This window comes from Antechinus flavipes, chromosome X (assembly GCF_016432865.1).
Source record: "Antechinus flavipes isolate AdamAnt ecotype Samford, QLD, Australia chromosome X, AdamAnt_v2, whole genome shotgun sequence".
In the NCBI taxonomy this organism is placed as follows: domain Eukaryota; kingdom Metazoa; phylum Chordata; class Mammalia; order Dasyuromorphia; family Dasyuridae; genus Antechinus; species Antechinus flavipes.
The window spans coordinates 48,793,167-48,820,074 of NC_067404.1; positions in this window are offsets into that span (position 1 = coordinate 48,793,167).

The window sequence follows — 26,908 nt, forward strand, 5'->3', positions numbered from 1 at the left end:
TAAATTATCCATAGCCTTTGAAACAGTGATCCTGCTACTACTGAAAAGAGATCAAAGAAAGAGGGAAAGGACCCATATGTAAAAAGATATTTATAGTAGCTCTTTTTGCAGTAGAGAAAGACTGAAAATTAAGGTGATGTGCACATATTGGAAGATGGCTAAACATTATTGTATATGAATGTAATGGAATATTATCGAGCCATAAGGAATGATGAAAGGGACATTTTCAGAGGATGCTGGGAAGACCTCAGTGAACTTATGCACAGTAAAGTGAGCAGAACGAAGAGAATAATTTATATAATGACAACAACATTATAAAGAATAATAACGTTGAAAGACTAGAATTGTGAGCTATGCGGTGAGAAACCACTGTTCCAGAGGAATGAAAATGAAGCATATTATCTACCTCCTTCCAGAGGTGAAGGACTCCTCGTGTAGAATAAGGCTTGTTTTTGAACAAGGCCAATTAAGTAATTTATTTTGCTGGACTATCCATTTTCCTTGTTTTTTAAAAAAAATTTAAGATTTACTTTATGATGTTTGCTGTTTGTACAGAAGAGGGAAAGTAGGAAAAATACATCATAAATAGGTGTAAAAATAAATTACAAATTTAAAAGAAAGCTAATGGAAAAAATATGTTCCTGTAATGCTCAAGATTAGTTTCCAAAAGTAAGAATTTAATTCTCAAAGCACTAATCTATGTGGCATATAGATGTCTCTACTTTGCTTTCTTTTGTTAATTCTTCTCCTTTCTTTTTTCCTTTCCCCCACCTCACATCAACATTTGATTGAAAAAAGAATTTAAGCCATTTTCAGTTTCCTCAAAGCACTTACAATATATTTCCTGGGGGATAAATTGGTAATCTTCTTCATAGAGAAATTTTAATGTATATTTTTAATTTCTAAAATACATTTTATTGCTATCATCTTTTAGGTTTTTAAATGGCCTTCTTTTTTTTTTTTTCTGTTTACCTTTTTCTCTCTTCTCCTAGAGAGGCATTCCATATAACAAAAAAAATTTAAAAAGAAAAAAAGGTAGGAGATTTTGAAAATAAGCAAAACCAATCAATAGAACTTCAACTCATACAAATTAGTACTGAAAGATATCTTTTCATCTCTTCTATGAGGCTGTGCTCATCTTTATAATTCTGTAACATTCATTTTTGATAGTTTTATGGAAGTCATTCTTTTCATTTATTTTGTTTTAGGTTTGGTCTCTTGTTTTCATAGCTCTGCTCAATTCACTCTGTATAGTACATGTGAATATTTCCATGCTTCTTTATATTCCTCATATTTTTTATTTCTTATAGAAATGACTCAGCAATATTCCATTGCTTTCATATACCACATCTTAGCCATACACCAAACAATGGACATCTATTTTGTTTTCAAGTTTTTGCTGTCACAAAAAGTACTGCTATCATTATTTTGGTATATTTGGGGACTTTGCATGGCCTCTTTGGGAACTAAGCCCAGTAATGGAATCTCTGGGCTAAATGGTATAGAAGTGTTAGTCATTTTATTTGCATAATTCCAAATTGTTTTCCAAAATGGTTGTGCCAATTTACAGCTCTTCTATCCATGTGCTAATGTGCTTATCTTCCTACAACTCCTCCAATATTAAATATTTTTGTCATCTTTGCCAACTTTCAGGGTATAAGGCTAATCCTTGAGGTTATTTATTTTCATATTTCTCTCAATATTAGTGATTTTGAACATTCTTTCCTATGGTTTTTAATAGATTTCAATTCTTTTGAGAATTGAAATATTAACTTGTGTTTATTTACAACACTTTAAGGTTTTGCAAAGAACTTTACAAATATCATCTCATTTTATCCTCACCTGGGAAGTAGTTGCTATTGTCTCCATTTTAAAAATGAAACTGAGAAAGATGGAAGCTGAGTGATTGTCCAAGGTCAGAACAGGTAGTAAGTATCTGAGACTGGATTTGAACTCATATATTCCTGACTGTAGAACCAGCACTTTTTGCATATGTATACATGTAATGTTCGGGCTAGCTTTCTGGAAGACTTTGGGACCAGCCTTGATCTTAGTACATGAGGCAGGAGAGCCACCAGGAGAATAGTCAAAAATGGAATGTCTCATTTCTAGTCCTCTCAGCCCTTATATACCTTAGTACAATTACATCACTACAGCATACTGAATATGTGTGAACTAGAGAATCATTACATCACCATGCTAAGTACTAAATACATGTATACTTAAGAACTATCATCTTATCAATTCCACTGAGATAGCACCTTGTTGTATGTATCCTTATTTCAAATATATTTCTCCAGAGTTCTGACCTTCTACATATGTGTGTGTGTTTATATATATATGGTATATATTATATATGCATAATATATACATATGTTATATATAAAAAACCAAATACTTATCTGAAAAAAATTGGTACAATATTTTTCCCCATTTACCTACTTCCCTTCTTAGATGCATAAATTTTGTTTGTGAGGAACCTTTTCAATTTCATGTAATCTAAATAATATACTTTATATAGTGGCCTATGACCCTTGATATATCATGAAGAAAGCAGAAATTGCTTTAACTCTTGTTAGTAATTTTTTCCTGGAGTGGTTTGGGAGGTCATGAGGATTAGAGAAAATAGCTAGTCTTCCATTTAGTTACCAGCAATGAATTTACAGCTATTTACATTTTTTTATTTCTTTAATGAGCAATTGCTTATAGTCAAGGTCTATACTAGAATTTTGTAGGCTTTATTAAATTGATTCCCAAATATTTTATGTATTTTGTAGTTATTTTAAATAGAAGTTTCCTTTTTTGCCTTTTTATTATTATTATTATTATTTATTGTTATTTAGAAATGCTGTTGGTTTGTGTGGGTCTATTTTGAACCCTACAACTTTGCTGATATATTAATTTTATCAATTTGTATCTTTTTTGGGTTACTTAAGATTTTCTATTGTTATACCTTTGCCTATTTTTATATCTTTAATTTATTTCAATTATTGCTATTATAAAATTTTCTTTTGTAAATACTACAAGGGAAAGTGGCTAACCTTGCTTTACTGGTTTATTTATTAAGAAAGGTTCACATCTGTTCCTATTGCCTGTAATATTTGGGTTTTATTTAGGCACTTTTTGTGATGTTAAAAAAAAAAGAACCATTTGCCTGTTTTATAGGTTTTTAGCATATAAAAGTCACACTTTATCCAATTTTTTTCCTGTAGCTATTAAGATAATCATGTGGTTAGGGAAGTTTTTGTTTTGATTAATTATGTGTATTATTTTCCTAGGGTTGAATTATCCTTTCATTTGTAGTATAAGTCCAACCTGGTCATAATGAATTATATATTGGATAAATTGCTGTGGTCCATTTGACAAGATTTTGTTTGGTGTTATTAATTAATATTCATTAATGATATTGCCCTATAGTTCTCCTGTGTTTTATTCATCTTTGCTTTAGGTATTAGGACTATATTCATTTACTAAAAGGATTCTGGTAGTGTATTTCATTCTCAATTTTTTGAGAATAATTTGTATGATATGGGTATTTATTCTCTTAGAGTTAGATAAAATTTTTCCATTACCAGTTTTTCTTCCTTTGGTTTTCTCATTATCATTAATTCTCTTTCCTTTTCTGAGATCTTTTCTTTTTTTGAGAAATTTTTGTTTTTAAAACTAATTTTCTATTTCTTTTGTGTTTTCAGTTTTGTTAGCATATAAATTATTATAGTAGAGTTTCCTAATTCATTTTAATTTTTTGCTTTATTGTGATTTTAATTTATTCATTTACCATTTTGTTGATTGAATTTCATATCATCTTTTAAAGGAGTCTTTTCAAGAACCAAGTTTCAGTCTTGTTTATTATTTTTATGGTTATTGTCAAACTTTTTCTATTTTCTCTAATTTTCATTGTTACTTTTTTAAAAACAATTATTTAAAACTTAAATACAAAATAGAAAAAATACATTGCTATGTAACAGCAAAACATGAGAGGATTCAAAATATAAGGCAATAAATTTCTATTTCAAGAAAGTCTATATAATAAATACTACATTGTCTTCAGAGCTTTCTGTCTCTCCTCTACTTCTTTGTAGGTTTTCTTTTGTTCTCATCTGTGCACTTGCACTTTTTCTTTTTTTCTTTTTTCCTTTTTCCTTTCTCCCAAGAAAGCTATAATTGAGAATACACACACACACACACACACACACACACACACACACAAATATATACCCATATATACAAATATATACATAAATAGCTATAATAATGCATATAGATACATATACACTCACATACATTTATATAAGACCATACTGTTGAGGTTTGGAAAGGAACCTCAAAAGTTTGGAGTCACAGACTGGTGTTGCTGCTTTTAGACCCTATATGATAGACCATACCCCTCTCCTCCTTGGGGAAAACTGGGTTTGAAAAAACCCTAAACTTAAGGGGACCCAGAAATCCCAACCCCTTTCACATATGAATAGCAACGGAAACCCTCCTGTAGACCCCTGTCTCCCTGTCCCTGTGGGAATCTTCCTTCACATACGAATAGCAATGGAAACCTTTTGCAGACCCCCTGTCTCTGTGTCCCTGTCTTTGAAGTATTTCCTTAAAGATAACAAGAGCTGCAAGATGTTAGATAAGGAAGTAGACTGACCACTTGTCTGGTTTCTGTCAACCCTGCTCACACAGAACCCTATATAAAGCCCTATGTCCCCTTTGTTTGATGCCATGTGCTTTGGATGGGAATCCCGTGTGGTCAGTTGACTTTTAATAAAACTTTCCACCTAAATTAAATTGGTTTCAACTTACATCTGTATCGGGGAATAATACTGCGAGGTGTCTCAAAAGAATTTGCAGGCTTGAACCCATTCTAAGTCAAGAGGCAAAGTTTATTGTAATTGTAATATCATTTGGTAGCAGTCTAAATTCCAAGAGAATTTAGCAAAGAAACAGAAGCAAGGAAGACACATTTAGCTAGTTCTTCATGTTATAGATGTGCTCATTTTATAGCCCAGAGGTAGGACCAAGGAGTAGTCTCTGGAATTTGGTTCTCACTGACCAACAGATTATCTTTCTAACAGTTATTAATGAATTGAGGAGTGGTCTCTTCACTACTGTCTCAGGAGTTTCATCCATGGGACTATCCTGAGGCCAGAAGATTTCAGAATCAGACAGGTTGTTATTCTTAGATTGAGTCTGAGTCAGACTCTAAGTCAGAGGACTTAGAATTACTGACTTATTGTTAGAACAGAAGTCCCCTAAGGTCAGGTGACCTCAAAATCATTGCTGTCTCCCCTAGAAGCTATATTACATCAATACTATGCTTGTTTGTCCTCTGTTTCTCTGCAGATTGATAACATCTTCCTTGATAAATCAAAGCCTTTCCATAGGTTTTTTTCCCCCCAAAATCCACCCATTGTTTCTTCTTTTGTGCTTCTTTTGGAAGTATTTATATTCCTAGATTAAAAAAAAGTATATACATTTCATTAAGCCTTTCTAGTCAATTAATGAACAATTGATAAATTCCTTCCCCTTTTCTTTCCCTTCCCTTCCCTTTCCTTTTCCTTTTCCCCTTCCTCTTTCCTTTCTCCTTTGTTTTCTTCTTTTCTTCCTTTCCCCTTTTCCCCCTTTCTCCTGCCCTTTCTTTTCCTTTCTTTCTTATCTTTCTTCTTTCTCTTCCATTCTCTGTCCACATAATAGATCATACCTTTACTTGTAGGTACTTGGCCCTAAGTAATGTGAATTTTGTTCATTGAAACTTCTCAAAATATCTTGAGGTTTTAAAGGTTTAAAGTTTCATTTCTTAAGTGCCATGCTTTAAATCCAAATCACTCCCATTATCTTAGATTGGACAACAATAAGTTGCAGGCCAAGCTCTACTTAGTTATTGTTTTGGCCCTGATTGTCTCACAGTGAATGTAAATAATAATTTTTTCTGTTATAACCACAAACCCTGAGGGTCTTCCTCTCAACGACGGATTTTTTTGACTAGCTAAAAGAGGTCATTCTCTTAATCACTTATTGGGTATTGTTTCAGTTAAACTGAGACATATTAAAGACCTCAATTTAAGAAGGCCAAGGTCTCTCATTGCATCCACAGCTGCTTCCAGTTGTCCTGATCTCTATCTAGTCACTGGACCCACACAGCTCTAGAAGGGAAATTGAGGCAGGTGACTTTGCCCAGCCTCCCTCACTCAAATCCAATTCACTTGCATGTCATGGCATCCTCTTCCTGATGAGGTCCTCTTCTAGAATGAAAGACAAACAACAACCTCTCTGCTTTAAGTTTTTCTGTTGTAAACGACATAGTGTAGGATTTGGTTTTTATTTCACTCTGCTATCCATTCCATTATATGGGAGAATTCATCTCATTCACATTTACAGTTATGATTACTGTGTGTTCCTGATCCTATTTTTGCTCCTGTTTGTTCTCTCTCCCCCGTCATCCTTTCCTTCCTCACCAATATTTTGCTTCTGTTTATCACCTCCCTTGATATTCCCTCCTTTCATCACCTCCCTTTATTTAATCTCTTCCCCACCATGAGGCTGGTCAAGTCTTCTCTTCTGTGGCTGAGTTTGTCCCCAGTTTATATACTCTATTACAATTAAATCAATTCATCATATTGAGTATAAGCCAATCATTATATCACTAGGGAACCAATTATCTCATCAATTCCATTGAGTTAATATCTTGTTGTAGGATTAAATCAATCATTCTGAGCCTTAAGTATACCTTTTCAGAGTTCCTGCCCTCTACAAGCTTGGTTTGAGCTAGTTCTAGCACCTGTGCTAGATGCTGGGGAAGCTTGGGGGAAGGTGGGAGGGAGGAACTTCAATTATACCTAGGTTGCTCCTCATAATGATTGCAGTTGGGGAGTGCTAGGGGTTATCTGTTGTTTGTCCAGGTGGTGCTGCAGCTGAGACCCCCACATATTTATTAAGGCATACTTGATACCATGCAAAAGTCACTGGTGGTATCTCCCACTTTGCAGAAACTAACCTGCCTACTCTCCATCCCATCCCTTTGAAGAAACTGAAAACCCTAGCCATCCTATGAAGAGACCTAATTTAGAACCCCACTCATGTTCATGTACTGAAAGGAACCCCAGGAAGTTGAGTAGCCTTTCCTTTCCCCTTCACCCTTTTTCTTATCTCTTCCAATCCCCTCTTTAGAAACCTATCCCATTTCTGATGCTGAACTCTGCACCTTGGGCACCGGAACTGCTTGCAGCATAGCAGCTCCTTGGAGCCCCATTGACCCCTGTGATTCTTAAACTAAGTTATTGCCATTAGAATTGGACCTCCTCTAGATCTTAGCCCAGGACCTAGTGCTCATGACATGATTGAGAGCTGAGTGATATCTTACCTGTTCTGGACCTTGAGACTTAGAGGTTTGCTGCAGTAATTCCTTCCACATCAATTTCCACTGTCTGCCTTAGTAGAGGAGCTCACAGATGAGATTGGGAGAGGGTAGGGGTGAGACGAGGGAAAGGGTAGGGAAGATGGGTGGGTGAGTAGCTCTTACATTCTGTCTAAAACCCTTGTAGACCTGTCCCTACTGACTCCAGCCATGGGATTTTGGCACAGCATCTGGTTACCCTGATCGTTGTGCCTGGCAAACACCTAAGTGCCTCTTCCCTAGCTAGTATTCTCAATCATCATCAAGAAATTAGTATGTCTCACTTAAGTTCATGAATCTTGGAATGTTTAATTTTAGAATATAATCAAATTGTTTATATAAACAACTCCCCTCCTAAAAAATTCTGCTTGCCACACACCTGGGGAGCTTTCCCACTCATGTGCCTTATCATCTTAAACATGTAAACAAATAATGGTAATACAAGTTAGAACATAAGTTCAAAGCAGAAATTGAGGGAAATTGTTACAAGCAAATCAAACTTGATTGAATTCATATTTATGTATAAATTAAATCTTATGTATTTGTAAGAGAAAGCATGAATAAAGGAAATCTGTGGATCCTTTCGTAAGGTAAAGAATCTCTATGTAAAACAAATGATGAAACATGGTTTGTTGGACAGACTTGGAACCTCAAGATTCAATCTGTGATCTTGAACAAATGACTTCCTATTCTCTATCTCATTGTTTTCATTGTAAAATGGGACAGAGGTTGAATAGATGACCTTTGAGCCTTATCTTTCTGTGGTTCTGTAATTTATCTCTTCTGTAATTCTGCATTTTTATAGGCCAAGTTTTCTTAAGAGGAATACATTTACAGTAGGGTCATATCACTAAAACTTGATGAGAAGTAGGGTGTGACCTATTTGATAGAAAGCTACCCTTGACCTCCAAGTCAGAACAACCTTATTTCTGTGAAGTGCTGTCTCTGATGTTGGATCATCTCTTAAAGGCTGTAAGTTACCAACCAGGTACCATTCTGTATTGGTGGAAGCAGTTTCCTCACTAGGTTGCCCTATACCAGTGACAAAAAAGTCTGGCCCCAAACCCCAATGAAAGGCTCTCATCTCCTGATTAGGTAAATGGCAGATTCATGCTAGTCTTGTTAGGAGAACTTGGTATATAGAGTGTTCCAGTGAACAGTCCCAGGTATGGAAGCTGAGCTGCTAATGGCAAATTCTGGCTCTTCCACTCACTAGACATCTCTCTTCTTCTGTCTTCCCATCTATAAAGGGAGGGCTTTAGACCAGGTGACTTAGAAGAGAATTTCTATCTCCAAATTTAGGATCCTCTGAAGAAGGGCTAGATGTGTTCTCCCATTTCTTGGTGACCAAGAGTTAGTGCTATTAAGGGATCCTTTCCTTTTTCTCAAGTTGCTGGTCATTCTTGTATTGGTTCAACACAGATTCCATACACACACAGAGAGTCTCAGCAGCCATTTAGTCCCTAAACCCTCTTTTTCTACCGTATATCCAACAAGTGGTCATCCAGCCTGTGCTTAAAGACTTCTGGGGAGAGGCGTCTTATTTCCCTTGTCAGCTGCTTGAGCCTAAGTTGACTTCCTTTTTAGCTTTCATCCACTATTTCTTCTTCTGTCCCCTGGGGTCAAACACACTGTGTTGAATCCCTTTTGCACATGATTCCCCTGTATGTACTTTCTTACCGAATGTGGGCATCACAAAATTATGATTTATCATCAGTAAATGTTTTAACTTGCAAGCCTATTTTATATTCTTATATACCCAGGGTCACCTAAAAGTTTCTTGAGTGAAAAGGGTCATGGGTGGGAAAAGTTTAAGAAGCCTTCCTTTAAGATAGCTGTGGTGTTCCTTGTCTCAAAGTGTTTTCTGAGTGCTCCTGCTGACTTCAGCCAATCCTCATGTACCATGACCTTAAGGTCTTTTAGTCCCCTAAATTGTTTCCCTGGATGCTCTGGTCCAGTCTATCAAGGCCCTTCCTAGAATGTAATATTCAGAACTGAACACAATCATCATGTTGTCGTCTAGCCAGAGCAGAGGACAGAAGCTCTGCTAGAATCCCTCCCCCCCCAGTCCTAGACCTACCTTTCTCTCTTAACACAGTTTCAGATGACATTAGTTTTCTTTGCTGATGAATCACATGATGACTCATTTTAATCTTACAGCCCACTACTTTCTACCCCACCTTCTTAATTCTTTTTCATAACTCGTGTCTGACCATGCTTTGTAAATGTCGTGTAATTGGGGATGGGAGTTCAGAGATGAACTTTGAATCTGGGGCTAATTTAGAGTGCTTTTCTCAAGCCATCTAAATCCTGGCATTGGTTTGGTGCTTTTGATTTCAAATCTGAATTTAGAAATCCACTATGTCATATTGAAAGGAAAAAAATTGTTGCTCCCCTTATGCTTTAGTAAGCTCACGTATCAATTTAGGTAAATTGAAGCTCTCTGAAAATTAGCTATTATGTTCTGGGTACAGCAAAATATTGTTTTAAATGAGTAAAATTTGCTTACCTGGGTTGCTCATCTCCAGATGGGGAATGTACAAGGACTTTGGAGCATTGTACACAGTTCCATATTATTTTTCACCTAGTAATGATGTGAAAGGGCCCTCTCCCCCCCCCACCACCCACCCAGGACTTTTAATTAGACATTTATCTGAGACAAGATAGGCATAATTTTACACACCCATTAGCTAATATGCATTTAGAAATCTGTGATCAACAGCTTGAAATCCTGCCAGTTCTCTGAGCTCCAATTAAATATTCATAAATAAATGTGCAATAACCATCTCTAATTTTTTGATAACTTTTCCTTGAAGTTAAATTGTTCCCACCCAGTGAAAATATAAAGAGATGAGCTTTTTCCTGTTCTTTTTCATTGAGGTTGACAATCATTTGCCAGCTTTTTCTTTAAAAGCCCTGAAACAGCTAGAGCTCTCATTAGTCTAGTTTATACAATGTGACTTCAGTTCATGGTAGCCTGACTCAGATGATTATAACCGGATTGTAAAGATGACCTGAAAAATATCACTGAAACAGTTTTCTCTTCCCAAGTGCATATAAGTTTATCGATGGTTACAAATATGTGACATTTTCATTTCCAACATAGGTATCAATCTGTTTTGCATTTACGGTGTAGACATAACCCAGATGCAACTCCTTTCCTAGTATACATATTTCTTGGAATGAATTTTTTTTATATGTTATGAATACCCCTTTTATCTTAATACTGTTGTCTAATTATGTATCACTTTCATATTTTAATAGTGTTAACAATAATTATATTCCCAATACCACTTGTTGGCTAATGCCGATTTGTGTTTTCCCCAGCTCTAGGCCATGGGCACATCTTCCAGTAGACATTCATTAGCAACAAGTTTTGCAATTAGTAATAGCTCTGGTCTTTCTGTAGAGGACTATATGCTTGGCCATGGGCATATAGAGCCATTATTTTATTTTGATCCTTGAAACAACCCTCTCTTACAAATGAAGAAATTCAGGGAAAAGAAGCTAAATGACTCTGTCGTTGTGTGTAAGAAGTCAGTGACAAAGAGTAGAATACTTTTTTTTTTTAAATACTTGTTCACACAAGGTCAAGGCATTCCCACTGAAGGATGTGTCCCATAGGAGGGTGTTCCAAGGGCTGACACTGGAACTACAGGCCATCTGTTCAAATTCTGCCTTCTGATACTTAACTCTTGTGTAACCACAGTCAAGGCATCATACCTTCCTTAGGTCTCAGTTTTCCCTGCAAAAGGTTGTACTATATGATATCTATGGTCCCTTCCAGACAAAGATCTGTGACCATCTATGTGACCTTGAGAAAGGTGGCCTGTTTCCTCCTCTGAAATGAAGCAATTAGACAAAAATGACCTCTGAAGTGCCTTTTAGTCATAGACTTGATTCACCTTGTCTGTTGCTATACGAAGACAGGTCTATACTTTTGGAGAATGACTTAGAAAAGAGAGAAAAAAGAGGAGGGAGAAAAAGGAGTCTTCAAATCTCCTGTTTAGCCTAAGAAACTCATCCCATACCATTATTTTTATCATCACATTTTATTTTTTTTAATGAAAACTATATTTCTTTCAAATTCTTATGAATCTTCCAAGTCCCTGAGCATTCAAACTGGGAACTTCATTTACTAACAGGCAGCACTTATACACATAATTATTAGTAATGTTTCAATTACTGTAAAACAGTGATTGGGGCTTTATAATCGTTCTCCTAGATGACTCATTTAATTCCCCCATCACAGAATTAACATTATTTTTATTAAATATGAATAACCACTATAAACAATTCTTCAGTAGAGAAGTTATAATCTAAAAATATCTTACTAAAATCAGCTCCAAATTACCAAGTATGCCAAGTAAAATTTGAGCAGTCTCTTTCAAATTTGTTTTTTAAACAGTTCACTAAAATAGTTTTTGTGCTCTAGAACTTAACTCTTTGTGCTGATGATAGAAAAGTGAAAAAAGTTATTAAAAACATTGACTGAGAAATGATATTATGCTAATGGTCTTAATGCTTCCTTTTCATTATGTTAACAAGTTAGAAAAGGATCTGACCTCTTCTAGAGCATTGGACCATTTCATCGTAGTTTTCTTTTTTGGGTCCTATATTTTGTAATTGGATTGTACATTTTAGCTTTGATTTATTTAGTTAACTCTTTTGGAGAAGTTGTTCCAGTTTAGGCCTAGTAGGAAGGTTCAGTCTCTATACCAGTTAATTGTTCTATGCTGCTACTTCCCATTGTTATAGAAGTATATCATGGCCTCGTCATAGCGTCAGCAAGAGAGTCTTTCTTCTGAATCACTTTGTCTTAGTTCTTTCGAATTGGACTTGTCTCTGAAGATGAAAAAATGTTCCTCTCTTTGATGGGAAAAGTGGGCAATCGTGGATGTGGAATATTGTATATAGTGTCAGAGAGAACTGCTGTCTTAATTTGGTTTTGCTTAAGTTTTATTTTTCAGTTGTTCCAGAGGAAGGCTCTCTGGGAGAGAGACTTTTATCCAGAAATGACTAATATCTAGAATTTTTTTTCAAAACAGTGAAGCATTTTAAAAAATTTGCCCACACCAAACTGTTGAATAAGGAAGCAATCAGACATCTGTGCCCCATTACCAAACTGTGGTCTGAAACATAGAAATCAGGATTTCAAATGAAGTTGTAGAGCAAGTAGAAAGTTAGGGAAGGAACTCAGGAGACAGGAATCTGGCATGTAATAAGTTATATGATAAATATTTGTGGAATTGATTTTAATTTTGTTGTCAGTACAAACATGCACACAATCTCATCATTCTGATCCAACTTGAATGTATTTTAACTCTGCCTGGTAGTTTTAGAATGGCTCCATTTATTTGGTGATTCACCAAAAAATACATTAATGCAAGTGAGGTTTCATCAGGTTGCAACTCATCCAAAATATTCTGACATCCAGGCAATGTCGGCTTTTCTTCTTTTATTATACATATATCTGTTCTCTTATTTTAAGAATATTTTCTCATACATCATCCTTTACACTCCCAGTAAAGTATCAACTTCTTGAGGGCAACAACTGTCTCATTATTGTATTTCTTTCCCATTGCCTAGCAGAATTCCTGGCACATTGTAGACATTTAATCAAAAGTTTGCTTGCTTGTTTGCTTCATTAATTCATTCATTCTATTCATTCATTCAGTTCCATTCTTTCTGATAGGTGTTTCAGACAGATTTTCCTGAGAAATTCCTCCTTGAAGATAAAAGGAAATAGAAGAATATTCACAGCCCTTAACTTTTTCTTCCAATGCAATTTATCAAAATTATAATAGAAACTTCTTGCAAGACATACTGATTCCCTCCCTCGGATACCACCTCCTTTCCCCATGAAAACTTTGCTCCTTTCCCTAATTTGTAACACTCTTCATGTATCATGTCTTAGCCTAGCAGAGTGCTCATTGCAGCTGACTGCTTAACAAACGATTGATTTTCATAAACTTGAAGAATAAATATTCATTTTCCACCAGTTTGGCAAACTTGGGATTTTTGTAGTTGGGAAAGAGTGAAAGAATAAAACTCACGACCAAGGAGGTGTGGGCTTTCAAAGGCTTGAAATAATAGGTCGAAGAGAGGACTAAGAAGGAACCATGGTGTACTAATCTGTATTAGCATTAGGGTCAGGGTGATCATGCTGAGGTAGAGTAGAAAAGGATATTTTTATCCTCTGCCATTTAAAATTGAATAAAAAAGAAACATAATTGTGGTACCTCTTGAATAAAGAGTTTTAGGCTATGTTTGAATGTTGCTGAGGTTTTTAGTTTCCTAGTGGGAAAAAGATTAAGCTTGGGGAGAAAACATTACTTAAATTTATTTTAGTTCAAATAGAATTATGATTGTTTCCATGACTGAGTCACTCACACAAAAGAATGTACATAGAATAAGAGTAACTAGTACATGATTAGCTTAATGGGGACTCAGGATCTTGGAAGTGGAAGGACAACCTCATGCCTTTCATTGCTTCCCATTGGGATAACCAGAATACATTAGCATTTGTCTTCCAATTCCTGAAAACATTTTTAAAAATGGAAGTTTTTAAGCAAGGTGGATGATGTGACTTTCTCATAGTTTATTATTTGCAGGCACAAGAAATCAGGATCCGAATTTTGGTGATCAAATACTCCTTGGTGATGGTTACCTTCAAGCTGGAGAGTAGGATTTCAACTGATTCTTTTTCACGCTGCTGGCTGGGGGTGAAAAAACTCATCAGTAACAACAGAACCATAATAGTCTGTCTGTATGTTCTCATCAGAAATGGCTGCATTTTAATTTGGCACACAATTTCACGAGAGCAATTGGGGATCTGAATGACTAAAGCCACCTTGTGATTTCATACAATCAGGTATTCTCAGAAGTGGGAGGGATGTCCCAGACCATCTAGAGCAAGTGCTATACAAGTGTTAAAAATGAAGTTTAAGGATGGTAGAAAGAATACTGATGGGAGTGATGAGCAGTGCAGTTGAAATGTGAATTTATTCTGATGAAAAAATGGCAAGAAGAACCACAGATGTCCACTATGTAACATGAGATAATACCTTAGTGTGCTTCCTTTTGGATATGATGCACACTTCTTCACACTGAAATTCAAATCATCATTAAATAACCTGTTTTAGAGAAAAATGGTGTTGGAGTATTTGCCTATAAGTTTGGATCACTTTCTGGGAACTGAATCTCTTATAATGACACGTCAAATTAAGATTTCAGTTCATATGGAAGGAGGTAAGGAAAACAGCAGAGTAATAATAAAATAAAGGTATTAAGAATATTACCCAGAGATCTAGCTAAGAGAAATGCAAATGAGCCATAGTTTTTGAATATCTTTTAAATGGAAACAACCCTACTTGAACTTCTGATATGAATAGACACTTCCTATATTTCTTGATATTTGCCTAAGTCCTGCCACCTAACAAAAATGGGTTGAACCAAAGTTGATATTTGATTCTATAGGTCTTCAGGGAGGCATATAGATGCCAAAAAAAATGTTGACTTGCTTCTGTATTCTCTGCCAATAAAAATAAATGAGGCCATGCAAAAGATTTGTAGTATGTAAAATTTCTCATTTTTGCTGAATATGTAACAAGAATGTTTCCTTTTTCCTCTGATCTCGCCTCTGGGAGTAACTGCTTCAACGTTATAGAGAAAAGGCTTTTCATTTGCTGGACTAAAGGAGTTAATGTTATTACCTTCCGTTGGTAGACAGCACTGTGCTTTTGCTCCTTCTCACTATTATTTTAGTGGATGGATTTATTGATCATGTTTTCTAAATGATAAATCTGTTTAGAAGATAATAAATGAACCACGTTTAAGGGACATCTTCAAGAGGTCTGTTATTCATGGTTTTAAAGCCTGGTCTTTCAAACTGAAGTTGGGTCTACATCATTAAGTTTAGAAAAAAAAAAGATCTACAATCTTCTGTTTATTTTTATCATTGGCTTGTTGTAGTATGTTTCTGGATAAGGGATATGCACTATTATATATTTCATGCATAATCAGTTATCTTGCCAATCAGTTATCAAACATTTTTAAGAAGTTGTAAGAGTGAAGGTCAGCTTAGACATTTACCACACCCCATTTAAAGTCAGTGAGAAGGTGCCACTCCCCATTATGTTGATCCGGTGAGAATGGATCTCATTTCAGGAAGTATAGAAAAGCCTGATATGACAGAAGGTTGTTCATACTGGTAGAGGGGATTATTAAAAAAAAATCTAATTGGAATCATATTTAAGGGCCTGGAAGTGGAGAAAAGAGAGCTTTCCAGATAAACTTCTGAGGAAAAATAGGCAAAGGAGGAGTTCAATCAAATTCTTTTAAAGATATAAATATGATGCTGATATAGAAAATTACAGACCATATATTATAATGAATTTTGATGCAAAATTTTAATAAAATATTAAATAAAATGAAATTTTAGCAATTTATCACTGTGACCAAGTGGCATTTATTCCAGGAATTCAGAGCTGGTTCAGTATTAGGAAACTATCAACATTATTGACCATGTCAATAACAAACTAACAGAAATCTCAGTAGATGCAGAAAAAAGCTTTTGACAAAATACAATACTCATTCTTATTAAAAACACTATAGACCTTAAGAATAAGTGGAGTTTTCCTTAAAATGATGAATATCTAAAACCATCAGCAAGCATTATATGTAATGGGGATAAGCTAAACACTTTCTCCATAAGATCAGGGATGAAACAAGAATGCCCATTATCAACATTATTATTCAGTATTGTACTATTAATTTCAGTGTTCACAATAAGAGAAGAAAAAGAAGCTGAAGGAATCAGATAAACCACTGAGAAGAAATATCTTGGAGCCAGGGAAGGAGAATACCTTTTCTTCTATTTTCTCCTTTTCTGAGGATGACATTGTGAATGTTAGAAAGGTTGACAATTTGGACTTTTCTCCAGTGTTCTTGGTACAGGGTCGCCTAACAGCAATATCTGCATTAGGTATCAGACTTCTCTCTGTACAGGGCACTGTCATATTCTACCGTAAACTGGTTTTCTTCTTACTGTGTTTGTAGAACTCTATGTGGTACTTAACTAGTTTCTGTAGGAAGTGTTTACGTTGGGACACACCAGTGGTTTAGTGATTGCATTTAAGCCAATTAAAAATTTCAGGCTGTTGATTATTTTGCCCTCTATAAAACCCTCATATACTGTGTGTGTACACTTTGCTATCAGAAAATATAATGGTTTGGTGGTGTTTTTCATGCCACGATGCCAACATGGGCACGATGTATTTTAAAATTTAAGCATCTCTTCTCTAGTTTGTTTTCTATAATTTTGAGTGCCATATTATAAAGGTGAAAAAAAGGTATCCTTCCAACAAGGAGTCTGTGATTGCCCTTCCCTTAACCTGTCATGGTACATCTTCACTGGAGGTAGAACTGAGTAGGACTTGTGGATGATTATCAATAACATCATCACAGGATAACCCCAGTTCAATTGCCTGAAATGACTAGTTGCCTTTTCTAATGAGTCAGGAGCTTATAGAATACAATCGGTGACCACTTTGGGCTCCCCATTTTCCCCCAACAGCCACTGGTTTGGGACAATTTATGGCATATTTAATTCTGACCAATTAAAACAGTACATCATCTTTTCAAAGTTAGATGAATGCTCAATCTGTGTCCACCAGACATTCAGAAAGGGGAACTTGAAGTAAACATTTTCTTGGACTGTCCAGTATCCAGTACCCTAGAGTATTCTAGCTGTAGTGTTAAGGTATTGTTTCTGCAAACTGGAACGCTAACAGACGGATTTTTCTTTTGTCTTCTGTTACTCCATAAAGCAGTAGGAACAAACACAGAATAAAGCCCATAGCAACAAGTTATTTCTTTTACCATCTGGGTGATTTATGTTGTCTTTAAACTGCTTGTATTTTCGAGAGGAATCTGTTTCCTATCTTCAAAAGGATGCCATCCAACATCTCTCAGCTGCTAATTTTGAGCACTTAGAGGTTCCCTTGGGCTGCTGTCAGCTACAACTTATTGTATAGGTACTTTTTACTAAACTCATTATAAAGTGATTAGCCTCCAGCAAGATAGTGCAATGCTACAGTCTTTTTGTATTATCTGCAACTATGCGATCAGATTCCATACTGTCGAATCCTATCAGGTGGCTATGTGTGGAAAAAATCCAGGCTTCAATACATAGAGGAGGGACAGCCTCTCCCATCTAAAACTCTACCTTTCCCCAGTGCACACACGGGCACAGGTGGAAATGGTACGTTTTCTCTAAAGCTGAAATTCTTGCTGATGCCAGCTTCAAAGAACTATCAGAAAATGCACTATCCTTCTGTTTATACTTGATTTCCAAAAGATAATTGAGAGGTTTTTTTCTTGATTTTTCCCCACAGTGGGGCATTAGTACATGAACTTGTGTGCATATTGATGAGCATATTTGAATTTGATGGATCTCTTTTCTCACATTAGGGAGTCAGGCTTAGTCAACATTTTTTCACATCTTGACAACTCTAATCCAGGCAAAAGAGCTTATTAAGACAAAAGAAAAATGATTGGGCTTGAAACTACTTTGATATATCAATGGATCTGTGTTCTCATAGATGTGGGTATTGTTTCCAGTGCCATAGATTACAGTCCATCCATGCTTTCGCCATTCTATGACATATCCTCATCGTGAGAAGTCCGCTCATTATGCTGGAAGGTCTTCTAGATCTCTTGACATTTGAGAGTGTAGGTTGTCCATCACTTATTTCTTGCTTTTTGTACATGACTGACTCAACCTTTTTCTAGTTGTTCATTAATTAACAAGTATTTATTAAGCATTTGCCCAACTCTGTGTTAAGTGTTTGGATAAAAAGAAAAATCACAATCTCTTCCCTCAAAGAGCTTACCTTCTAAATGGGGAGGCAACATATATGTAATTAATTCCATAGGAGAGACAGAGGCAATGTGAGTATAGCTTGAACTAGTCTTGCAGGAACCCAGGAATTCTAGGAAGTAAAAGGTTAGGAGGAGGAGCCAGTACCAAGACCTGGATACCTGTATCATTAGTAGTGTATAACAATTTACTTGAGCCGACCACACAATTCTCCGTTGCTCGTTTGGTTGACCCACAACCCTTAATTCTTTGGAGATTGTGGTCCCTGTGCTTCACAGTTAGATAGCATCATTTGAGTCAGTGGGCTTAAGAATATCAAAAGAAAATAATCCATTTCTGCAGTTTCAATTTATCCCTGCTAGGATATCCCTTAGCTACTTTTAACTACTAGGTCTTCAGTTGTAAAAGTTGTACACACATGCCCCTGTATGTAAGTTACTTAGAGTTTTCTCTATACAGATATTTCAAAATTCATTTTAAATTGTGGGCCAGGGATGCTCCTGGGCTGCTACTCTCTGCTGTCTTGCTAGCATATAGTAATTTTTATGTTTTCATATTATACTAAGCAGAAAATAAGCAGGAATATAACTGTTGTGAAAAATATAATCCAGATGCGAATAAACAAATGTGTATATAGGATGCTCTTTGGGATTCCATATGCCATTGTTCCCCATTATTAATGAATGTAACAGGGACTTGCTTATATGAATATTGCGTACATATTTCCACATATTAGTGGATTTGTGACATCATTGAAGTAAATTACTCTTCCCTTGAGAATTTGTGCAGTCATAATACGTGTGTGTGTGTGTGTGTGTATGTATGTATACACGTGTATACAGGGAAATGTAATTGAAGTACTCAAGTGTGATTCAGTTACTAAAGTGAATTTTTCTTTTTCCTAAGCTTTATTTGCCAGGAGAGGCCACATGGTTTAGTGAATAGAGAGCAGACCTAGAAGCCAGGAAGACTTGCTTCCACTCTTCCGACCTCTGACCTCTGACACAGCCTGGGAGCCCCTGAGCATCTTACTTCTCCTCTCCATGCTCTGGGAAGTTCTCTCATTATCAATGGCATTGGTCAAAAAAGTTTCCTCTCTCAGAAGGTTGGGAGTTCCTAATTCAATCATGGTCTATTCTGTCTCCCTGTTCTCTTTGGGGCCTTACTTTGTGTTGCTACACGTGTCATGTATGTGTGGCTATATACTCAAAACTGTGACTATACATGTCATTCTCAGTTTCTCCAATATAAAATTGGTAATATTTTTGTTCATTTATTGAATAAAAGATTTTAAAGACAAGCTTAAATTCACTCTGGGTATTGTCATATCTTCACATGTGTCTGCGTGTATACTGCATGGTCAAAGCCCTTCTACTAGGATTTCTTTATTTTTTGTTTGTGTCTGTGTCATGTCTCCTTTGATGAAGTCTAAGAATAATTTTTTTTTTCAAACATATACAGTAAAATATTAAACGTTACAAAGGGACCAATTATGTTAAAATATGGTTATCTAAAATTTTTTAAGGTGACAGATCCCAAGTTAAGAACTCCTGCCTTATAAGGGATCTAGATTACTCAGTGGTTAGAGCTAGGCCTGATGTCAGGAAGACCTTCCCCTAAAACTGGCCTCTGTTTGCCTTAGTTTCCTCCACTATAAAATGAGGATGGTAACAGCACTCACCCCCTAGGGTTGTTATAAGGATCAAATGAGATAATATTTGTATAGCACTTAGCACAGTGCCTGACACATAATAGTTGCACTATTCCACCCCTCCCCCAATAAGTATTAACATAATGTATTTTCCTCTGATTAATACTCATATTTTCCTTAGCTTTTCATAGTCCATACAATTTTGTATATTTTTCTACTCATTTTGTAGAAGTCCTAGCCCCAGAGAATAGACAGTCTTATACAAGCTAATGAATGTTTCTCAGCTCTTTTAGTTTGCATATATCCCCTATAGCAATTCCACAAAGAAACATGCTGTACAAGCTGCTTAAAGGAACTGAACCCCTTTAGCCATTTGCTCTGATGGATTCTGTTCTGGTCCAGGATTGACTCGGGCCAATCTCTTAGTTTAGGGTCAGGATTGGAGGGAAAAGAAGTATTCACAGTCCATATAACATTTGACAAAAGGAAGTTTATTTCACAATACCATGGGAAAGATAGTTCATCTTCATATAGTCCCCCTCTTTAAGTATTTTATGTAGATTCATCCATGGAGCCCGAAGAGCCCCATTTCCTCCTATATTGAGCTTTTGATGCCTTAGGCCATCCAGAGGCTGTGCCAGTATTTCAAACCTCAATCTTATGGACTGATAACATTTCAGGGGCAGATTTAAGAATCATTTCTCAATCTGTTTTGTAGGTCTTTTTTTTCACATTAATACTTTATATTTTTAAAGTTTTTTTTTCCATTTTTTAAAATTAGTTCTATTATTTGTAGTCTCCTAGGTTTAGTTCTTGGGTATGTCTTCACCCATAATATTTCCTCTGCTTACTCTTCTCTCTAGCTTCAATTATTGATTTCAGAAATAATTCCAGGGCCAGACTTGGCTTCTTCTGCACATTTGGGTGAAGGTGGTTTGGCCCTGTTTGGGTTGTTTTTCCTCTGATTAATGCTCATCTTTTCCCTTAGCTTTTCATAATCTGTACAATTTCCCATATTTTCCTATTCATTTTGTAGAAGTCCTGGCCCCAGAGAATAGTCAGAATCTTATACAAGCTAATGAATGTTTCTCATTAGCTTCTACTTTCCTGTATGTCTGTGCCCAGGACACAGACTGCAGTGTCCCCAGTCACAGCCCTGCTTCAATCTTGGAAAAGCCCTGCCCCAGCATGTCTGCTCAGAGTGCTGCTGAAATTCTTCTGTCCTCCCTGAAATGCCTCGATTGAAGGCCAAACTGTTGGCTTCCTGACTCTCAAAGTGCCCTGGGTTTATGCTCTGCTATGTGATTCAGAGCCCTCTGAGGCATCCCAAGTAAGGGCATCACTACCATGTTCTGTTCCCTCTTGGGTGTCCTAGCCGTACTGTGGGCTTCTGCTCTACCCTGAGGCTGCTCTAGTCAGGGTATTCTTGTTGGCTTTGGGCCTTTCATCTGTTCACACTTGCTTCCCTGACAAGACTCTACTTCCACTGCTACTTCCACTGTCTTTTGTGCACTGTGCTGGTTTCAATGGAGGCGCTTACTGCTGCTTCTTCTCTTTGCTCTCCTCAATGGTCATTCGTCCTGGTAACCTTCATAGATTATTGCTGGAACTAGACGTGGGAGATCCAGGTTGCCCTTGAAGAGCTCCATCTTAAAGTCAAATGTTCCTATTTAGAGTTTTGCATACTTTTGAACTTGCTTTTCTTGTAGAATTGTAGGCCACAAGCTCAGATCTATCCTTTCTACCCCTTGAAATCTGCCTTCTTCAAAATCTTGGGTGTATTTCAGAGTATGTTTGCTTTTCTTATCTACTTCCAATTCCAAAATGAAGTTACCTTTAGGATATAATATATACTCTCTAACTGACATTTAAGGTCTTTCATGATCTGTTGCTTTTCTAACTTAAATGAGACTCTACAGTTCAACTAGCTAAAAACTAGGCATACTACCACCCACTTCTGTGTGGCTTGAAAACCTGTGACCAAAGTAAAATCTTTCCTTCCCCAAGAGTCACTTCCTCCAAGTTCTGTGTCAGTCATTATGGCAGCTAGGTGGCTCAGTTGATAGAAGACCAGGCCTGAAGTCAGGAAGATCTGAGTTCAAATTCAGCCTCAGATACTTGTTAGCTGAGTGACATGAGAGGGTCATTTCACCCTGTTTGCCTCAGATTCCTCATCTGTAAAATGAGATGAAGAAGGAATTGGCAAACCACTCCTGTATCTTTGATCAGAAAAACCCCAGTGGGGTCATGGAGAGTTGGACGCCACTGAAAAATGATTGTACAACAGCAAATGCTAATCAGTGATGATACAAAAATAATAAAACAGTCAAGGAACTCAAAATTTAAACCTTCTTGAAGACTTTTCTCGTGTAGGCAAGTGAGTTTTTTTCTCACTTTTCAAATTCTCCTTGACCTCTGCTAAAGTCTCTCCTTTGTAGCTAGTACATCCTGCCTCCTGTTATATCTATACATGACTATATTATTTTATTTCTCTACTGCACTTGATACACTATAAGGGTTTGAATGCAAGGAGTACATTATTTTGTCTTTTTTGTATCCCTGACACCTGCTAAAAATGGCGGACACATTTTGTGTTATTGTCCATGTTAAAGATTTCAGTAGGATAGGGCTCCCAGGGAGGAAATACCCTCTACCACCTCTGTCTGCTACAGAGTGTTGCACTGGAGCATATAGAGATTGACATTTTCCCAGGGTCATCTAGTCAATATATGTCAAAGGTACGGTTTGAGCCTCCCTTTTCCAGACTCCAAAGCCAGCTCTCTATCTCTCTATAGTACTCTCAGTACTTGCTTCTACATAGGAGAGACTTAACAAATGTGTTTTGATCTAGCTTTAAGGGTTTCTATCATTTCTATTTCTGCACTTTCTTGTCGACCTAAATCAAGTCCATAATAGTACTTCACTGTGTTGAAGAAACATTCAGTTTTATATCAATGAAGATAGGCAGCTTCTTGGTACCTTACAGCTTCTCATAGTTTTCTTGAGGGAAATAAGAGATAAAATGATGTGCTTATGTGTCAGAAGCATGACTTAAACCCAGCTCTTTCAGACTCCAAATATAGTCCTCTATTTGGTATATCCATTATTGTTTCTCAAAAAGTAGTATAAAATTAAAATTTACCAGATGTTCTGCATAGAAGAGGTAGGGGAAGTGGAGAAAAACAGGGGAAAAAGTCTCCAGCTGATGTTCCTTCACAATCTAGTATCAAACCTTCCTACTAAGTTTCTACTATTTGTGAATTTGCTTCCTTCTTCTCTGTCTTGGTCATCTCTACTATGCTCACATGATAATATCTCTTCTGCTTCTCCTTTTATTTACCTCTACCCAAATATTCTTTCTCCTCATTCCTGATTTTCTACACAAGGGCCTATCTTTTTCATGTGTGATGATACCCCAGGAATCCTTTCAATTAATAAAGAACATTCTTCTAGGAATACTTTTGTCTCATTAGTATGGGTCCTTCCTGTACATATTCCCTAGATATTCAGAATATAATAGAATGATATTTAATTTTTTTCAGACAGTTTTCTATTCTATGTATCATTTTATTTTTCTCTAATACCCCTATAAGAGAGATGAGTCATTTTTCTCTATTTTATGTGTGACAAAATTGACGTTCAGAAAAGGGAGTTGTTTCATTATTCTTCATAAAGAGGAATTCTTTTTGGTTATTCTTTTACCATCACTGCTGAGTTGCAGACAAATGACATACTACAACAGTATCTTGTGGTATAGACCAAATTTACTGTCCTGGTTTTTCTGATTACTCAAATTTAACTGCATATGGCTTTCAAGGTGATGGAAATCTGAGATGCAGTTTAAAAGTGGAGTGACTTCTATTTTAAGACCTCAACCAAAGAGAACAGTGATTTCAATCTGGATCAGGCTCCTTCTCCTACTTCACATTACATCTGGTCAAAGGGGAGGCCGATGGCGTAAGTCTTTGCTCCAACCAAAACAATGAGACTTCTATATGTGATAGAGAAAATGGGAAATCACATGCTCTAGTAGTTCCTCTCCCTGGCCCTAAGGAAAACTGAAGAAATCCTTGGCCATTTAATTCTAAATGGCTCCAAGAGTGACAAAGCATGAAAAAAGGCCAGTGGTGATGAAAGACCAGCTCAGTAGTTGGGTTCTGTTTGACCTGGTTAACATGCTTACTTTTAGTTGGTAATATTTTGAGTATTTGTTGTTTCTCCTGAATCCAAATTATTCCTTTCCACTGAAATTTGCATAGGTATCTCGAAATATTTCGGCCTCTGAGACTTTATTACAAAATTAGATGCAGAAACTGAATGCAGAAGTCGAAATTAAGAATTTCACATATTTCTCCAATTTTCATACTTGGAAATAGCTACCCTATGCAATCTAAGAGGGTGGCAATAAACTGATTTTCTCATTAGATAAGACCCTTTCTAGCTTATACTCTGTACAGAATAGATTTAACAATGGATCAAATGCAACAACCTCCAACATTTCAGTTGAGAAAAATGTTGTAAAAACTTGGGTTAAAAAAAAAACAAAACAAAACACATGGGCTTAAAAGTTGAACTTCCCATCAGGCTGTAGTGATTTCATTAGCTGAGCAGTTGGACATTAAAGTAGATGAAAATGCAAAACTCCTTCTGCCCGGGCCCTTGCTGACTGAGAAATACCACTGATATTGCAAGACAATTCAATTGACATACATATGTAATTTTGTTTAAATAATGATATAGTTGGCAATTCCCAGGGAGCCCATTTTGTCTGGGTAGGAAAGTTGCTGTTCTGGGAGTAATGAAAGTGAAAGTGTCAGGAGGCTAGAAAAAGAAAATGTGCTTTGAGGACTTTAGTAGGGACAGAGAATAAGGAAGAATTTTGCCCCCAAAGGATCAAGCTGAAAATAAGGAAATAAAAGAAGGGATGGGATCATGGGGTAGGGGAGTAGGGCAGGAGGGATAGGAGGACCAAGAAAAGACACAATTCTTTGACTGTTAATTTACTTATGTTTTCTTTGCAAAAGCAAAGAACCTTCACACTGAGAAGAACAGTATTGTAAAGGCTAAAAGGTAGATGAAATCTAATATGAGAGAAGGGGGCATGGAGATGAGATTCCCTGAGTGAATTGGAGTCAGTGATTTCAAATGAATTCTATTCTCAGGTAGGATGGTCACCTCACTGGATTGTTTAAAAAGGAAAATTCAAAGGAGAAAAAAAGAGGATTTGGAGGTGATTCTGTTCAGCTTTTATGAAATCCAACTCTTCTGTGATATCATGTTGTGAGTCAACTTTTAAAGAAGCTAACTCCTCTTTGTCTTTATCATTCCTTCCCTCCCTTTCTCTTCCCTTCCCTTCTCCTTTTCCTTCCTTCCTCCCTTTTCCTTTCTGTCCTTTCTCCTCTTCTGTTTTCCTCTCTTTTGTTCTCTTCTCCTTTTCCCTTCCTTTCCCTTCTCCTTTTTGTTTTTGTCCTTCTTTTCTCTTCTCTCCTCTCTTTATTATGTGTTGCATTAGCAGGTGAATTAGTAGTAGTAGTTCTCTAGCCAAGAAGAAAAATTCTAAGTTCACCTTATATAGTTTTCTACCTATAAAATCTAAAGTTTGCTCTGTGTGTGTGTGTATGTGTGTGTGTGTGTGTGTGTGTGTGTGTGTGTGTGTGTGTGTGTGTGAGTGTGTGAGAATTGCAGCATTGTAAGGCCAGAATACATTTGGGCAATCTGTCCCCTGGGATCCAAAGCTAAGAAACAGACAAGAGACAGCATTTGCTGCCTTTCTTTTTGCCAATAGGGCTAATTTCACAAGCAGGCAAAGTTAGCAAATGTAGAAAAATATTTTCACTCCAGACATGCTATGTAGCTTGCGATCCTGGTCATTAATCACTCCTTTGGGGTAAGATATTACAAGTGTTTTCTGAGAGTACTAATACATGAAGCCATTACCAAGCATGAACACCTTAATTTAAATGAATTCATCACATTAGCTAATCAACCATCCTAAGGAACGAGGCAAAGGTCAAATGGGCTTCCCTTTCAGAGAGAAAGTTCCAGATCATGGAAGGAAGGAAGAAAAACGAGTATTTCCTAAATACTTATTACCAGACAGTGGGGGTGCAAAAAGAAACAAAAAAGAAAGCCAGCTCCTTCCCTCAAGAAGCTTATGTTGGAAAGGGAGGAGATAAACACAACAGGGAGCTGAAAACCAGGGGCAAGATGGCTTGGAAATTACAAGGGAAGTCAGGAATAGACCTTGATGGAAAAGGAAAGAGATCCAGCCTTGGTTCCTCCAAAAGTGTGAGACTCCAAGAAGTCACCAATAGGAGAAATACGGAGCCTGTGGAGGGCTCTTCCATGCCTCTTCCAGGGGAAAGAGGACCCTGGCACTGAGAGAAGTTCCAGGATGAACCAGCAATACAAGGATCGTGACTTTGAAGACCGGAACAGAATTGGAAAGAGAATGGGGAACTGTAGGTTTGGGAGGGCCCTGTAGGATGTAGAATGAAAAACTGTAGGAGGAAAGCTGAGGCAGGGAAGCCAGAGTCCATTAGGTGGGGCCTGGACACCTGGAAAGATAGGTGCGAGTCCCTCAAAGGAGGCCTGAGAAAGCAATGGAAAAGACCTTCTTAGTGTTACCTAGGCTCAGCCCTGGTTCTGCTCATGTGCCTATAAGAGAGAGCCCTTCCAATACTCTGAGATTAGAATGTTTTTCCTAAAGAAAGGTTTTCCCAGTTAGTATTTGAGCATATGCTTAAAGGTAAATGCCTATTTGACAGAAAATCAATGAGGGTCAAAGCTAGTTATTTACCAGCAGGAGAGGGGCTATATAGGGCATCTCTGGCTGCCTGAGATGTGGGAAATGCTAGGTTCTCCCCTCCATTTGTTTTCTTTTTCCCCTTTGTTTGCCTTTCCATGTCTGCATATTTGCCCACAGCTGACTTTTTACCATTGCTCCCACCCCGATCTTCTGTTCCTCTCCTTCCCCAAAGTTTGT